Here is an 18154-nt window from a genome sequence, read left to right on the forward strand (position 1 = left end):
TGGATTATTCTCCAACAGAAAGCTTTTGCTAATTGAGAATATGCTCTATTCCCCCCATCTGGTGGAGGTAACAACAGGACATCATTCTTTTTCTTTTCTTTATTCTTTGCTACAAAGATCAGAATTCTAATCACAAAGGCTACCACACATAAAGAATACCTGTCACTTGCGCAGGCAAAATAATCCCACTCACTCTGGCTTTTTATGGCAAACCCAGCAAATTATCTTTGCAGTGATCTGCAGATGCACTTTACTAGACAGAACTGACTTCTGACAGAACTGGCATTTTAAAATGTGTCATTTGACGCTATCTAACCAAAACTAATAGTTATATTTTCGTGAACATCCCATATGATTTTGTGTTTTTACAAATATGCATTTTCTCAGTCCCCACTTTCTCACTATAATCCTTTACATTTTCACACTGTAAGGTGTCATCTGGACAGACCATGATGGAAAAATTGACTGAGACAGTGTAAGTTAAAAGGTAGCATCACTAACCCTTGAGGTCAAACAGCCACCCAGCTAAAAGCCCATAAAGCAAAAAATTGTGTGACTGCATGGGGGAACATTTATTTTATGCACTGTAGATATTAAAAATAACTCCTAGAATTACATTTACAACATAACCAAAAATAATCAAACTAAACAGAACAGGCATATGTCAGAGATTGATTGTTCGCAGAAAAAGAGCCATGTATTATAATTCACAAACATTGCAGAATAAAACCTTGACTTAACTCATGAATTATCATGCCTGGAAGAAGAGTCATCTTTTTCCAATAAAGCACAAGTCCTTCCATATTTCATTTACAAAGCATCATTCTTTTGCTCAGTTTTGTTGGGCCACTGCTACAGATTAAATGTTCACCATATAGCTTACAACAGGAAACAAATCAAGAATTCAGATTTGAACATCAAAACGCAGAAACCAAATACTGCAATCCTGGAAGTCTGAAGCAAAAAAAATGCCTGAAATTCTCAATTGGCCTGGTAGCAGCTGAGGACAGCAAGACAAAAATTTTCAGGCCAATGACCTGAACTGATGATTAACACAAAAACCTAAAGAATTGCAGATGCAGTAAATCAGGAACCAAAACAGAAGTTGCTGGAAAAGCTCAGCCAGTCTGGTGGCATCTGTGAAGAAAAAAATCAGAGTTAACGTTTCGGTCCGATGACCCTCCCTCAGAACGTTCTGGACCCAAAATATTAACTCTGATTTTTTCTTCATAGATGCTGCCAGACCTGCTGAGCTTTTCCAGCAACTTCTGATGATTAACGTGCCTGATCCCTAGCTGCTCGAGTCAATTTATGAGCTCAAAATATCTATTTATGAAACACTAATTCAGTATTAATAACATGGAAATACTAATCAGCAATGACCAATTTAACAATGGCATAATATTCTGCTATTCTATCATTGTACCAAATTCATGCTTGGAAAATAGGCATAACAATGTTGAATCTAAATCTCTAAATGTTCTGCAGGGATTGATATTAATCACATATCTAGAGGTAGAATTTATGGAAGCAAATTCAGTAGCATTCTTTATTTCTCAAACTAAGTACACTCCAGGGCCTCATTTGGTAGCGTTGCCTTAGTTATTGTACAATTGTTCTATTGGCTTCAGCAGCAACAATAGCATTGCAGCTGTCAGTGTGAAGTGATGTGAATGCTTACATCCTTCTCAAATCAATCAACTACACAATTATCAGCCACAGCACAAACAGATGAACAATAAGATTCAAATCTTCATGCACAAAAGGTTTAATGGATTTTTTCAGATGTATTTTCAGAAAGATAAATATTTGTTTTAGCTTTCAGCAATTTTTAAAAAAGCAGGCAACACAGCAACACAGATAAAAACTTTCATTTAATTTGACAACAACATTGAATAGAATTCGTTAATCTAATAATTATTGTCATGTTGCTATAGACCCTTGTCCAGATCATAATCACTGTAACAAAATGTGATAGCATCTATTGTGTACCTCATTCGACAGCAACATCTCTCTGAGCTAGTGCAACAGTGACATCTATTGGATTAACTTTGGAAAGTTATTTTAATACCTTCGAAAGTAGACATTTCAGCATGTGATTTTGTGTTAAATTCATTATTTATTTACTTTTTAAATAAGCATTAAAAAATTAAGCTACCTTGAAAGAAAGTTTATTTGGCCTGAAAATCATACTTAGAAAATGGCTCTGGAAACAGGTGAAATTTTCTTTCGTCAGAAGCCACATTTCCGTAAATGTTTCTACAATTGTACATGAACAGCTCCAAAGGCGTCCAAATCATGCTTTCTCTAACAATGGTGTGTCTTTGATGAATACTGGTATGGCAGTTACAGTAGATGGGGACATGAAGACTTTCCATTCAGTATTCTGAGTCAAGCTGTAAACATATTCTTTTTAAATGTTTATAATTCCAGTACTGTTGATGTCCGGCAATAGGCAATATTAATCACTGGTCAGTGAGGTGGGAGGGGTGGATAGTTGGGAGAGAAGGTGGACAGGTCATGGGGATGAGGGGTGGTGCTGGTCTTGGGGTGAGGTCAGGGTGGGGATATTTTGATAACACCTTGTGTTATCCAGCATCGGCAGCTCTTACAATCTCAAATGTGTTTTCTGTCTTTTTCATTGCCTTGCCACCTGTCGCAGACGCAGTCTAGCAATAAACTCGTTTAGCACTTGACCAGCTCAGCCTGTGGTAATGTTACTCTTGGTGATGACATTGATGTCCCCCATCTGAGTACATTCTGTGCCATTGCCATCAACTGGCACACTCAACATCAGCCGGAGTGGTGAGGGATGCAATATGTGATAATCAACCGAAAGTTTCTTTGCCCATATTTGACCTGCTGCCACGAGACTTCATGGAGTCAAGACACAATGTTGAGGACTCCTAGGGCAATTCCCTCCCAGCTGTATGCCACTGTGATGCCACCTCTACTGAGTTTGTCCTGCTGATGGAACAGAGCATTCCCAGAGACGGTGGTCAGTTTTTTTTCCTGGGATATTGCTTTCAGAGCACAATTCCATGAATATGATTATGTCAGGCGGTTGCTTGACTAGTCCGTATAACATCTCTCTCAATTTTGGCAAAAGCTCCCAAATGTTAGCCAACAGGACCTTGAATGTTAAAAGTGCTGATTTTGCCATCATCATTCCTGGTGACGTTTTCCTATATTAGCTGTTGTTTTTACCATATTGTTGTTATTATAGTAATACAATGCATGAACAAACACAATGATTTTATTAAAGAATATCATTTTGACACTTCCTAATAGGATTGAGCTAGTGTAATGCTCAGTATCTCTTGATATGTACAGCCAGGGCATTTGTCATTGTTTGATTCTCTCCACGTCCCAATAGCAATGCTTACAATTTCTAAGCAGATCAACCTGGCAATAAATATTAAACTAAACAACATATTGAAATATTTTCAAATGCAGTGCAGGAGTACAAACACAACAATCTCACACTTTCTGCAGAGGGCAACCTTAGAGGCCGTCTCATGGGAGATGTTCAGAGAATGGTGCAATTATGCGAGTTGTCAGCTGTGTTACCACAACAATGATGCCTGTCTGTACAATGTCACCTCTGTTCAAATGGTGGATTCACTTCTATAAATTTTATCCTTGTCGTGAGAATTGAACATATGCTTAAGATAGCAGCAGCCAAAACTGACGCTCGCTGAATGTTTTATGAAAAGATCACATTTGGAAAAATAACTGGCCTCAAAAACATTGCATGTGTTTCACTTGGTCAGCATTCTAAAAACAATTCTCTTAAGTAAAATCACTGACGACATTACCTATGCTGTGATATCTATTGTAAACAATATTTACTGATGTGATCCAGAAACTGACCTAATTGTACTGGACATGGATAATTATTCAGATGTGGAGATTTCACTCAAAGTGCTTCCACTTCTCACTCACCTTTGTATCAAGCTTAAAATTAAAGAAACATCATTAACATAAATATTTTCTTTCCAAAACACTCAGCTTTGCTCATTTTCTTTCCCTGGGACTACTACCTCTACTGTTGTAGCCCATTCTTCCTCGAGGGCTTATTGAGTACATAGCTATTTAAATTCTTACTACTCTGTGACTAGGCCTATTTTGACACTTCTTTTGAAAGAGGTCTTTTATTTTACAGATAAAAGATTATTTTTTTAATGGGGGGATCTTTTTGTGCCTATTAACCTTCCTTGGTCCACAGTGAGTTTTGGGGCCTTCTATCTGGCATACTTATTGTACTGGCTTCTCCCATGTCTTCTTAGGGTTTTTGTACCGTAGGATTATAAGATATACAATCAGAATTAGGCATTTGGCCCATTAAGGCTGCTCTGCCATTCAATCATGCCTTACGTGTTCCTCAACCCCATTTTCCTGCCTTCTACCCATAACCTTTGATCCCTTACTCAAGAATGTATCTCTCGCTGCCTTAAATCCATTCAATGACAAAGCCACTACAGATTTCTGTGGCAATGGGTCCTACAGATTCATCAACTTCTAGCTAAAGAAATTCCTCCTTATCTCAGTTCTAAAGAATCTCTCTGAGGTTGTGCTCTCGGGTCCTAATCTCTCCTACTTGTGGAAACATCTTTTCCATATCCACTCCTACCAGGCCTCTCAGTACCCTATAAGTTTCAATGAGATCACCCATCATTCTTCTAAACTCTAAGTACAGACCTAGGTCCTCAACTACTCCTTATATGACAAGCCCTTCATCCCTGTGACCAATGTTTTAAACCTCTTCTGGACCCCTCCAATGTCAGCACACCTCACCTTAGATATTGGGCCCACAACTGCTCCTAATATTCCAAATACGGTCTGACCAATGCCTTATACAGCCTCATCTGTGCATGCCTGCTGTTGTATTCTAGTCCTTTTGAATGCTAATGTTGCCTTTGCTTCCCCACTGCCAACTGAACCTGTATGTTAACTTTAAGGAAATACTAATCAAAGACTCCTAAGTCCCTTTGTGCTTCAGATTTCCAAATGCAGTTTTCCATTTAGAAAATGGCCTATTCTTCTTACCAAAGTGCATAACTTTATACTTTCCCACCTAGTTTACTGCTTGCTACTTCTTTACCCACTCTTGTGTAGCTTCCCTGCTACCTCAACACTGCCTGTCCCTCCACCTTTCTGTCATCTGCAAATTTAGAAACAATAATCTCAGTTCCTTCATTCAGATGATTAATGTATAACCTGAATAGTTGTGGTCTCAATTATGCCTCCACAACTAGTCACCAGCCACAATCCTGGAAAAACCCCTTTATCTCCATTCTCTGCCTTTTCCCAATAAGATTTGAATGGATTTGCTAATCTTGTGTGATAATGTTGATTTCCTCCTCGTAGGACAGATCTGTGTGGCTTCCAAATTTCTGCTACCTCACCATCTGAATGGCTTTCTCCAAAGTCAAATCTTCCTTTTACTGCAATAAATTTGATGAAGACTCATCAACATTTCCAGCATTAATTCTACCACTTACACATTATGACTTTAAGGCATGGTTTTCCATGAATCAAAGTACTAATCATTAACTAAATTATCTGTGGATGCCAAACTCTTCTTTTAAGTTATCATATTTTGAAGAAACTTTATTTGTTCCTCCATTAAAGTAGTTTTCAAAAGCTTTCAAAACTTGATCAAAAGTATTAATTGCCTTTTTATGTCTTAGTGAGCTGGAATATAGAATAAGAAATGGAAATAGAATATAATAGTCTTTATTTTCACATGTACACAATGAGTATAGTGAAAAAAATTTATATGTTCCTGACTACAGCATCAACTTAGATATGAAACTACCTAGAAACAATTTCTTTTCTTACAAGATTTGTTACAGAAATAAAATGTCCAGCATTATGTAAAAGAGTTCAATGCAGCAGATTATGCTGGCATTTAGCTTCCAGTTATCACCGGGCCCTGCCTCCACACCACACCAGTGGACACACCACTTTGGGAGACAGCTGCTGGAAGCTACTGCACCAGGTCATTAGGTTGCCATGCCACTCCAGGAGGCCCTTACAGAAGGATGCCACTGCAGGAGGCTAGAATGTCACTACACCAAGCCAGGAGACCCCTATTGGAGGAGGCCACTGCACCAGGCTGGAATGTTGCCAAGCCAATGCCAAGAGGTTGCCATGCCAGACCAAATGCCACTACGCTAAGCTGGAGGGATGTCATGTCAAGCGGGGAGGCCACTGCATTAGGTCAGGAAGCATCACCAGAGGCCGGGAATCATCACTCACCAGAGATCGGAAATTGTCGTTCGCTGGTGGACAGGGATCATGGCTCGTAGGAGGCCAGAGATCTTCAGCCTTTGATGGAGGTTGATGGAGGCTTGAAGCCAAGGGGATAAAGAAAACATTGAAGAAGAAGAGAAAAAAATAACACTAGGAGGAGGAAAAGAGAAGAGAAAAAAGAAAAGGAGAGTGGGCAGAGCAGCCAACCTCCAGGGGGAGGCCCCTATTCTGCCACCTTCGACTGAAGTCCAAACTGAATACAAAAGTGTATTTACTTGCTCAGCTTAGTTTTTCTTATTTGTTTACGGCATGTGTGTATCACTGGCTAAGATTGCTAATTGTTCTTGTGAAGTTGGTGGTAAGTTGAAAGATTACAGCCAATAGGGTGTAGGAGTGGCCACAGTGCTGTTATGGTGGGAATTCAATTTTGACATAATGGCAATATAGTTCCAAGTCAAAACAATGTCTTGAAGGGGAACTTACAGGTGGTAGCATTGCCATGAGTCAGCTGTTCTTGTCCTTCAAGTCGGTAAAAGTCACTGGTTAGGAAGGTGTTGCTGAAGTGGGTGATGCAGATGGTGCAGGTAACACCCAATGAATGTTAGTGGTAAAAGGAATGAATGTTAAAGTTGGTATATGGGGTGCAAATCAACAGGGTTGCTTTGTTCTGAATAGTGTCAAGTTCCTTGAGTGTTTTTGGAGCCACACTCATTTAGGCAAGTGTTCCATCACACACCTGACTTGTACCTTGTAAATGGTAGACAGGTAGTGGGGGAGACAGGACTCACTGATTTCCTAGCTAATACAAAGTTGCTATAGGTCTGAATCAAAAAGAGCAAGTGCTGGAATAACTCGGCAGTTCTAGAAGCATCTGTAGAAAAAAAAGTCTATATTTCTGTCCAAATATTTCTAGTCCAAATAATCAAACTGAGCTCTGGCTTGCTCTTGTGGCCATAGTATTTATATGGCTGGTCCAGTTCATTTTTCACTCAATAGTAATGAGCAGCATATTGATAGATGGGAATTCAGTGATTGTAATGCTGGTAAATATCAGGGAGAGATTGTTTGATTCACTCTTATTGGACATAGCCATTATCAGGCACCTGTACAGTGTGAATGTCACTTGACACTTATCAGACCAGGCCAGCATGTAATTCATGACTTACTGCAGATGGATATAGGCTGCTTCAGTATAGAGGCGTGGAAAATGGTGCTGAAAATTGCAAAATCATCAGCAAATATCTCAACATCTGGTCTTACAAGGGAGGAAAGATTTTTGTAAAGCAGCCGATGATTGCTCTTGTGACATTACCTGATAAACCCCTGCAGAAATGCCATTGGACTGAGATAATTGATCCCTAACAACCACCATGATCTTCCCTCATGATACATATGACTCCAACCAGTGAAGAGTTTTCCTCCTTATTTGTATTGCTGCCAGTTTTACTAGCATTCCATGGCACAATATATCTGTGCCCAGTTTAAAAGAAATTCTATATGTTAAGAATTGTTTTCTCCAGGATCTCTTATTCTATGTTCTAGTTGACTCATCTCTGAAATTAAATCTTTCTACTATATCTGTTCTGCTACCATATATTATTGTGATTATTTATTTTCCTTTCTCTAATGGCTTTTAAATATATATTGGAGAAATGCTCTTAAGATGGAATATACCTGCTTTCTGTGAGTGAAATGTATGATTACCACATTTTGTATACTAAAATAGATGGTTCCAGGTGTTTCCTACTATTTGCAACCCTAATGAGAGATTCCCATTTCCTTGATTCTCTACAGAATATGTGTCTGCATCTTTAATAAACAATTTTCATTAATTTAATAGCTTTACTAAATGAATCCCACAGCTTGTGGCTTTAATAGACAATTCTCGTTCTTTTGATGGTTTTATGTAGCTAATCCAACCAATCAGAGCTCTATAACAAAAATCCCGTTCCTTTAATGGGTTTCCCTGGATGAGTTCTGTTGTCTGCAGTGCTGCTAATAATTCTTGTTGCTTTACAGCTTTTCCCTGGATCAATCTCACTCTCTGTGGTTTGAATAAACATTCCCTGCCTTAAACTGATTTCCTGCTTTTTATGCTGTGTCAATAATTTGCTAGCTGTTTTTTTCATTAAAACCTGTTTGTTTAAACTTCTAACTTGGGTCTTTATTGCTTTAATCCTGGGTCCGTGACCTTATATTAATTTGCATCTAATGCCCTCAATTTCTCTCAATGTAGCAATGCCTTGTCATGCTACTATGGTAGTGATGCTTTATCTGAGGTGTAGGTACTTTGCTTAATTCTGGACTTTCCAGTTCTGTGACCATGCCATATGTTTAAGCTTTTCCTTTTTCCACCTGAGATTGCAACTTTACTCAAAGAGCTTCTGATATCTATTTATTATGCAGCTAGATCTCAATTTGGCACCTCTGCTACTAGTTATTGGGAAGCCTTCAGGAGGTAAGTTAGCATTGAATCCTGGGTTTCCCTTCTATAGAAGGTTTAGGATTAGGAACCCTACCTCTAAAACTGACAAAGGTAGCCGAAGCGAGTGCGCTGTCAACTGAGTTTCTTCAATGAAACTGACAAATCCAGAAGGTTTTGATTAGTTACACTGAAAAGCAGTTGCCATGGCAATTGAAAAACAGTCATTTAAAATATTTCCTTTCTTGGTATGTGTTTCCACAATTTAACAGGAGATAGTAAAATGCTTGAAAGTCACTGCACCTATCCTTCATTTCTCATACTTCTTTCAGATACATGTACCTGCTGTCAAACTTCACTACAGCATGGCTACATTGTATACTGCTCTGCTTTCCAGCTCAGCTGAGAAGTATGGGTAGAGTCCATATTATAGACAATTTCTCAAGCAGTAACAACATCAGCAGTAGCACAAACTACCAGTTCCTTCACCATATGCTGTTCCTCAGGAAGGAGGATAGACATGGATCTCCAGCTTGAAGGAATCAAGACCCTGAGAAAAAGACAACAAGCAGAGGATCAACAGACTACTAGTGCCTCAGAAGGCTCATTGAACCAGATTGGCACAGAAGTTTTGACCTCTCCCTAAGTTGTGTGTTCTCTTCAACAACAAAAACAGATCTCCGGTATTCAAAGTTCTTTGTTTTATATGTGTGTTTTCTTCTGCTGCAATCAGATAAAGCAGAGAGATATAAGGCCTGGTGATGATTTTTCAATGGAGACGCAGAAGGGACTCATTTCTAAAGGATCACTGTTAGGTTTGTGTGCAAGAGGCTGACGGTATTCACGGATGAGGGCATGGGCTAGCACTTATTGCCCAACCTAGAGGGCAGTTAAGAGTCAACCATATCACTGTTGGACTGGAGGCACCTGTAAGCCAGACCAGGTAAGGATGTTATTAGTTTTCTTTCCTAAAGGCCACTAGAGGGCTTTTCCCACAATTGACAATGGTTTCGCAGGCATAGTCAGACGTTAATTTTGTTTTAGAGAATTCAAATTCCACCATCTGCCATGACAGCATTTGAACTGGGGTTTCCAGACCCAACACAATCCAACAATAACTCCAATGGCATCACCATCCCACAAAGTGTTGGCTGTTCCGATGAGGATGTGAGGAGGTATATAATATGTGCAATGTATATTGTTCTGAGGACTGCATTACAAGAGATTGCTGTGAAAATCAGAGTGTGGATACTGGCACCTAAAATTTATTTCACTCAGCTCCCCTGTCCTTATGAGGATCTGAATCATCACAGTGCACTGTATCCATGAAAGAGCATACTTCTGAAAATCAGCATGCAGTTGCAGCAGATGAAACTTCTCACCAGGGCCACAAAGTCAGAAATTGATTTTCACAACTTATTGGGACAAAAGCCTTATTCATATAAATATTTCAAAGCTGTACCTCATGGGGAGAGTACCACAGACTTCTACCTGCATGATCCATTTGCTTTTACATTTGCATCAATTCAACTGCCTTTAGCGAGTGTTTTTGTTTGCAGCAGACAGCATAAAAGAAATAGCTGATCCTTGAGTGTGGTAAATATGACCAATTCTACAACAAAGGCAACCCAACGGTGTAAGAACTATTTCAGAAAGTTGTGACAGTGGTCTAGAAAAGCAGAACAAAGTACCACAGGTTTTGGTAGGGCAAACCAGGGCAGGACTTATAATTTAATGGTAAGGTCCTGGGTAGTGTTGCCGAACAAAGAGATCTTGGCATTCAGGCTCATAGTTCCTTGACAGCGGAGTAACAGGTAGACGGGGTAGTGAAGAAGGTGTTTGGTGAACTTGCCTTTATGGTCAGTGCATTGACCACAGAAGTTGGGAGGTCATGTTGTGGCTTGACAGGACATTTGTTAAGCTACTTTTGGAATACTGCATTCCATTCTGGTCTCCCTGCTATAGGAAATATCTTGTGAAACCTGAAAGGCTTCAGAAAAGATTTACAAGGATGTTGCCATGGTTGGAGAGTTTGAGCTATAGGGAAATGCGGAATACACTTGGGCTATTTTCCCTGGAGCTTTGGAGGCGCAGGGATGACCTTATGGAAGTTTATAAAATCATGAGATGCATGGATAGGGCGAATAATCAAGATATTTTCCCTGGGGTAAGGAAGTCAAAAACTAGAAGATAGGTTTAAGGTGAGAGGGGAAAGATTTAAAAGGGACCTAAGGGGCAATCTTTGCCCACAGAGGCTTGTGTGTGTATGGAATGAGCTGTCAGAGAAGGTGGTGGACGCTACTATAATTACAATATTTAAAAGGCATCTGGATAGGTATATGAATAGGAAGGATTTAGAGAGATATGGGCCAAAAGCTGGTAAATGAAATTAGATTAAGTTAGGAAATCTGGTCAGCATGGATGAGTTGGACCAAAGGGTCTGTTTCCATGCTGTACAGCTCTATACCTCTATGACAGGAGTTGGCTATTTAAAAATGCACTACGATAACAAATCATTAGCTCACTAACATAAACCACATTTGTAAAGCCGCATCAGCAATGTTAACAGCATTAAAAATAAAAATTCAAAAGTTCCTGTTAGAGCAGTGACGAGCCTTGGAATTGATTCATGCCTTTCTGCCAGCGCCAGTGGGACTCAGGGTGCAATCCTGGTGCTGGAAAATATAGGACAAAGGCAAATCTAATAAAGGACCTTATGAGGCTGGAAGCTACAGTTAAATCTGGAATTGAAATTTTGTCTTATTAATGGTATAAGGAAATTACCATCAATTGTTATTAAAAACACATTTGGTTCAATAACATCCTTCAAGGAAGAAAATTTTCCTCCTAGTCTAACCTATATATGACTTCACAACAAAGTTGTTGACTCCTAGCAGCCCTCTAAAATCGACTAGCAACCCATTCAATTGTAAGGGTGATTAGAAATGAACAATAATGGGCCTTGCCAATGATTTCTACCTCCCATCTGTAGTGATCATGATGAGATCAACAGCTGGACCCTATAAAACACAAATTCCCTGATTTCAGTCTGGTCCAATCAAGGAGACATGGCTGGCATAAAAGGTCAAATATAGAACATAGAACATTACAGCACAGTACAGGCCCTTCGGACCTCGATGTTGTGCCGACCTGTCATACCAATCTCAAGCCCATCTAACCTACACTAATCCATGTACGTCCATATGCTTGTCCAATGACGACTTAAATGTATCTAAAGTTGGCGAATCTACTACCGTTGCAGGCAAAGCGTTCCATTCCCTTACTACTCTCTGAGTAAAGAAACTACCTCTGACATCTGTCCGATATCTTTCACCCCTCAATTTAAAGCTATGCCCCCTTGTGCTTGCCGTCACCATCCTAGGAAAAAGGCTCTCCCTATCCACCCTATCTAACGCTCTGATTATTTCATGTTTCAATTAAGTCACCTCTCAACCTTCTTCTCTCTAATGAAAACAGCCTCAAGTTCCTCAGCCTTTCCTTGTAAGACCTTCCCTCCATACCAGGCAACATCCTAGTAAATCTCCTCTGCACCCTTTCCAAAGCTTCCACATCCTTCTTATGATGCGGTGACCAGAACTGCACAAGTGCAGCCGCACCAGAGTTTTGTACAGCTTCACCATAACCTCTTGGTTCCGGAACTCGATCCCTCTATTTAATAAAAGCTAAAATACTGTATGCCTTCTTAACAGCCCTGTCAACCTGGGTGGCAACTTTCAAGGATCTGTGTACATGGACACCGAGATCTCTCTGCTCATCTACACTGCTAAGAATCTTACCATTAGCCCTGTACTTTGTCTTCTGGTTACTCATACCAAAGTGCATCACCTCACACTTGTCTGCATTAAACTCCATTTGCCACCTCACAGCCCAGCTCTGCAGCTTATCTATGTCTCTCTGCAACCTACAGCACCCTTCGTCACTATCCACAACTCCACCGACCTTAGTGTCATCTGCAAATTTACTAACCCATCCTTCTACACCCTCATCCAGGTCATTTATAAAAATGACAAACAGCAGTGGACCCAACACCAACCCTTGCGGTACACCACTAGTAACTGGTCTCCAGGATGAACATTTCCTATCAACTACCACCCTCTGTCTTCTTTCAGCAAGCCAATTTCCGACCCAAACTGCTATATCTCCCACAATTCCATTCCTTCGCATTTTGTACAATAGCCTACTGTGGGGAATCTTATCGAACGCCTTGCTGAAATCCATATACACCGCATCAACCGGTTTACTCTCATCTACCTGTTCGGTCACCTTCTCAAAGAACTCAATAAGGTTTGTGAGGCACGACCTTCCCTTCACAAAACCATGCTGACTATCCCTAATCAATTTATTCTTTTCTAGATGATTATAAATCCTATCCCTTATAACCTTTTCCAACACTTTACCAACAACTGAGGTAAGGCTCACAGGTCTATAATTACCAAGGTTGTCTCTACTCCCCTTCTTGAACAGGGGAGCCACATTTGCTATCCTCCAGTCGTCTGGCACTATTCCTGTAGACAATGACGAGTTAAAGATCAATGCCAAAGGCTGGGCAATCTCCTCCCTGGCTTCCCAGAGGACCCTAGGATAAATCCCATCCGGCCCAGGGGACTTATTTAACTTCACCTTCTGAAGGATTTCTAATACCTCTTCCTTCTGAACCTCAATCCCACCTAGTCTAGCAGCCTGTATCTCAGTATTCTCCTCAACAACATTGTTGTTTTCTAGAGTGAATACTGTTGAAAAATATTCATTTAGCACTTCCCCTATCTCATCTGACCCCACACACAACTTACCACTACTATCCTTGATTGGGCCTAATCTTACTTTTGTCATTCTTTTGTTCCTTAAATACCTATAGAAAGCCTTAGGGTTTACCCTGTCTCCTCCTCGCTCTTCTGAGCTCTCTCTTTAGGTCTTTCCAGGCTACCTCGTAGCCCTCAAGTGCCCTAACTGAGCCTTCACATCTCATCCTAACATAAGCCTTCTTCTTCTTCTTGACCAGAGATTCCACCTCCTTCGTAAACCACGGCTCCCGCACTCTACAGCGTCCTCCCTGCCTGACAGGTACATATTTATCTAGGATACACAGGAGCTTTTCCTTGAATAAGCTCCACATTTCTAATGTGCCCATCCCCTGCAGTTTCCTTCCCCATCCTATGCTCCCTAAATCTTGCCTAATCTCATCGTAATTGCCTTTCCCCCAGCTATAACTCTTGCCCAGTGGTATACACCTATCCCTTTCCAGCACTAAAGTAAACATAACAGAATTGTGATCGCTATCACCAAAGTGCTCACCTACTTCCAAATCTAACACCTGGCCAGGCTCATTACCCAGTACCAAATCTAATGTGGCTTCGCCCCTTGTTGGCCTATCTACATACTGTGTCAGGAAGCCCTCCTGCACACTCTGGACAAAAACTGACCCATCTATAGTACTCGAACTATAGTGTTCCCAGTCAATATCTGGAAAGTTGAAGTCCCCCATGACAACTACCCTGTCTCTCTCACTCCTATTGAGAATCATCTTTGCTATCCGAAATATCAGAAATATTGAAGCCCTGAATGCCTGACTCAATGTGATGCAATACTGTTTTTAAAGACATGTAAATCAAAGGTGATTGGTGGTGGAATATCAGCCTCTGAAGAGTTAATTCAGTGGCAGTGAGAGTAAAGCATGATCTAAATAAACTCACTTGCAGCAGTCATTTTGAAGTTGGAGGGGTAGGCATTTTTTTTACATCATGCCTTTGTTTGAGGAGCTTGATTCATTTGATCCTGACATTGAGGACTGGGCCCAGTATGTTTCAAGAATGTGTTTTTTTTTCTGAGCAAACAACAGTGTGATAGACGGAAAGTGATGAGTAACCCTCCTGATAGCCTGTGGAGTTTCAGCTATTACTGTCATTAGGAGCCTAACATTTCCTGAGGCTCCAGATACTAAAACTTTTCATGAATTGATTGGCCTAATACTAAAACCCCAAGCCTCCTTTAATTCTGAGATGCTATCACATTTACTATGCAATTCAAGAATGAGGGGAATCCTGAAGTTTTGAAGAAGGATCATTGAACCTAAAATGTTAACTCTGATTTCCCTCCACATTTGCTGCCTGATCAGTTGAGTTTTTCCAGCAACTTCTGTTTTTGCTTTTGTTGTGCCTCATGACTGTTCAATAGCTTGGTCCCTATCTGCATACTCACATCAACCATGCTTTGCTTTGTCATGCCTTGCTTTTCCATGCCTTGCTTTTCCTTGCCTTGTTGTGCCAATTAGCACAGTCACACAAGAAGCTTTCCTTGCTGGTCAGCAGTCCTTACTCAAGGGTTTAAGCATGTTGCTCTATGGCAGTGTGTTGTCAATCTTATACCTGCTGTGCAGCAAGGAGTGCATGTCTCAAATTTATTACCCACAGATGGACAACTTTTCCTGTTCTATGGCTTTTTTTCAATGGAATGCATATTTGTTGAATATTATGAAAAATTTCTTTAAATGTATGCCATTTCTTACCTATCTTAGAGCATAATTTTTCAAGCTACCAAAGTCCAAAAGCCATTAAGCACTCAAGAAGATTAATCTGCACTCTTTTGCTTCCATTATCTGCACCATTGGCAAAACATTGGCTTTCGGCATGATCCTTTTTCATGGTGCTTATTGCAAATCTCATCACAACATCAGCCTTTCCATTCACCATTTCTGCTCACTCACTCAGAAGTGGGTTCACTTCTGTGTGGTCATAGTTACGGAGTCAATACATAACAGGAATTCAAGTCCGCTGGAACATGTTGAGAGTTAACAGAGTTCTTGCTGAACAGATGACATGTATCCAAATGATGTATGAAAGTAACAAGAGAATAATGATGAGAAAACAATTTCCACTGTTTTGCCCCTTTAAGTAACAATTACTTTGATGTTTACCTTTCAACTTAGAAAGGAGTAAAACACTCTATTTAACGTGCAACAAACTCAACATTTTAGGGACAACTCAAGGACAAATTCCTTACCAAAGTCCATGGAGGCACCACTAGCCATGGGATCCCCGCACTGTGAGTGAAGGGTAACCTCGAATACCCGTCCATAGGATTATCCATATTCAAGCATATGGTCAGCATGTTCTCAGTCAGCATCAACATCTCCAGTAAGGAATGGGTCATGGCCAATGGCTTCACAGTAGCCAGTCGAGGGGTTGGGCTAACACAGTCAGAAAGATGAACAGACATCAGCCAGTGGTCTAGGCATTTCTTGTCTGGATCTGCACAATTAGGTCACTTGGTTAAGGGGGAGAGTTAAGAATAAACCTCAGTCCACTGTATTTGTCAGCAGAAACTGGGAGGAAAGGAGACTGGGTGAGGACAAGAGGCTCAATGCCATGGGAAGGAGGTAAATTATTCTTTGGGACTGGGGAGGGGTGCTGAGGGGAGCAGAATTGCAATGTAAAGCATAGATTGAAGGAGGGACATGTCGGAGTGGGGTTTGTCCATAGCCAGGAGCACCCTAGCTTCAGGGGTGTTGACAATTGGCATGGTCACCTCATATGCCAGAGGCTGAAGAGCAAAGTTAGGCAGGTGCTTGCAGAAGATTTGAGTGGAATCAGGGAGATGCATGATGTGTCATCAGGAAACACATTTTGATGTCTGGGGCTTACTAGCATGTAGATATGGAACCTGCAAGTCACAGCCTTGGGAATGTTCACTGTCATTTTCCATCATGCTGGAAATCCAAACACTCAGAGTTGGCAGGGTTAAGTGTCTCAACCTATAAGGGAGAAGGATGCAAGACGCACAAATGTGAAGATATTTATAGGGAAACAAATTATATACCGACTCATACACTGTACAGGCCACAGATCTGCAGAATCCCTAATCCTCGGCCAGTCTAATGCTTTGGCTCCATGTTTGCTGTGCAGCTTCCTGTCCCAGACATCACTGACCACTTCATTTGCACAAACAGTTTTGGACACAGAGGCCCAAGAAAGATTAGAGAAGTTGTAGCACAAGGACAGCAGTGGTAGCAAGATCCATTGCCTTGTAAATGCTTTGTTTATCTTGCTTCAACAAGCTGCTGCAGGCTGTCAACACAGACATTGACCTATGGTAGACCTTGTGTGGAGATAGAGTTATGACTCATGCTGGGACAGTTTCATTCCAGAAGCACAAAATCAAGCAACGAGACGCAAGGTCAAACCAGCACAATTTATAAAAAAGTGTAAAATAACATACAATATATTATCACCCGTGCCACTGAAGTGGCCTCAATAAATTTACTTCTTACAGCACTGCTGGCAGTTCCACACCATGGAGATGGCACTGACCAGGATGTGACCTCAGACCAGGGTGCCAGGGGCTAGTGACCTACAGGAAGAGAAATCCTCTCTTTTGCACTGCACTCTTGGACTGGAGCTCCAGGTCGCTGTCAGAAAATTGTAGTGCCATCTTTGTCTTCTTCTTGATCACGAAATGCCCTTAATCCAGTAGGGCAGCTTTCAAATGTCAGTGCTCTTCTGGGTGCACACCAAACTTTTATAGATGGCAGGGACACAGTGGGTGCTGGTGAGTATCCACTGAGTGACACATTGTTCTGGGAACAGTGCATGGTAAGATGGGGCCATAATTGGACAAAAGAAACACTATGAGGCTGCAGTTGGTGGTTAACAAGGCATGCTTTTGTAAAATACAGTGAGAAAACTTAACAGGCATCGCAACAGGAATCCCTCCAAAAATCTCTCAAAACATCATGCACCATGGCTAAAAATGGTAAGATTCATCTGATAGTTTCCTCTCCTCAGAAAATGTGTTGACATTTATTGATGAAGAATACACACTTTCTAATATAAAATCATTGGTAGCACTGGAATCATACCATGCCTGTTAGTGCATTGTGAAAGACTGTCATTACTCCTATATTAAGGTGCTCTTTAGTGCAAACACACAGACAAGTGACTTGTCATTCTTCTCAGTTGGGACCTGTGCAGCGGTTGTACGAGGGATCAACATGGTGAATGGCACACTGAAACATCAATGTAATCTTTATAGCATGTGCCAGCTGCCCATACAGGAAACACACTGCACCTTCATTCAATTGGATAGATATGTCAGAAATTGGTGGGCGGTAGACCTCAGTCCAGACAAGGGGGAAGCTGTTGTCAATAGGAGGTTTCCAGTACCATCAATCACAAGCACAATCTACACACAGCCCAGATGTTTGGCCACATCAGTCTTGCTAATCATAGTCATACTTGGGACACCGCCTATTCAGAGGAACTGTCCAACTACAGTCCAGGGAGTTGGCAAGGGTCAGTCCAGAGGGGCCATCACAAACAATCAGGGGTTCACATAGCATCAGCCAGGGAACTACATACACAGTAGTCAGAGGCCTGGTCAGCCATGTATTGGGGCTGTTCATTGAAGTGGGTGATCAATCTTTCAGGAGTACACAAGAGTGGCCTGTAAGCGCAGCAGAGG

The sequence above is a fragment of the Stegostoma tigrinum genome, chromosome 6 (genome assembly GCF_030684315.1).
Source record: "Stegostoma tigrinum isolate sSteTig4 chromosome 6, sSteTig4.hap1, whole genome shotgun sequence".
Classification (NCBI taxonomy): domain Eukaryota; kingdom Metazoa; phylum Chordata; class Chondrichthyes; order Orectolobiformes; family Stegostomatidae; genus Stegostoma; species Stegostoma tigrinum.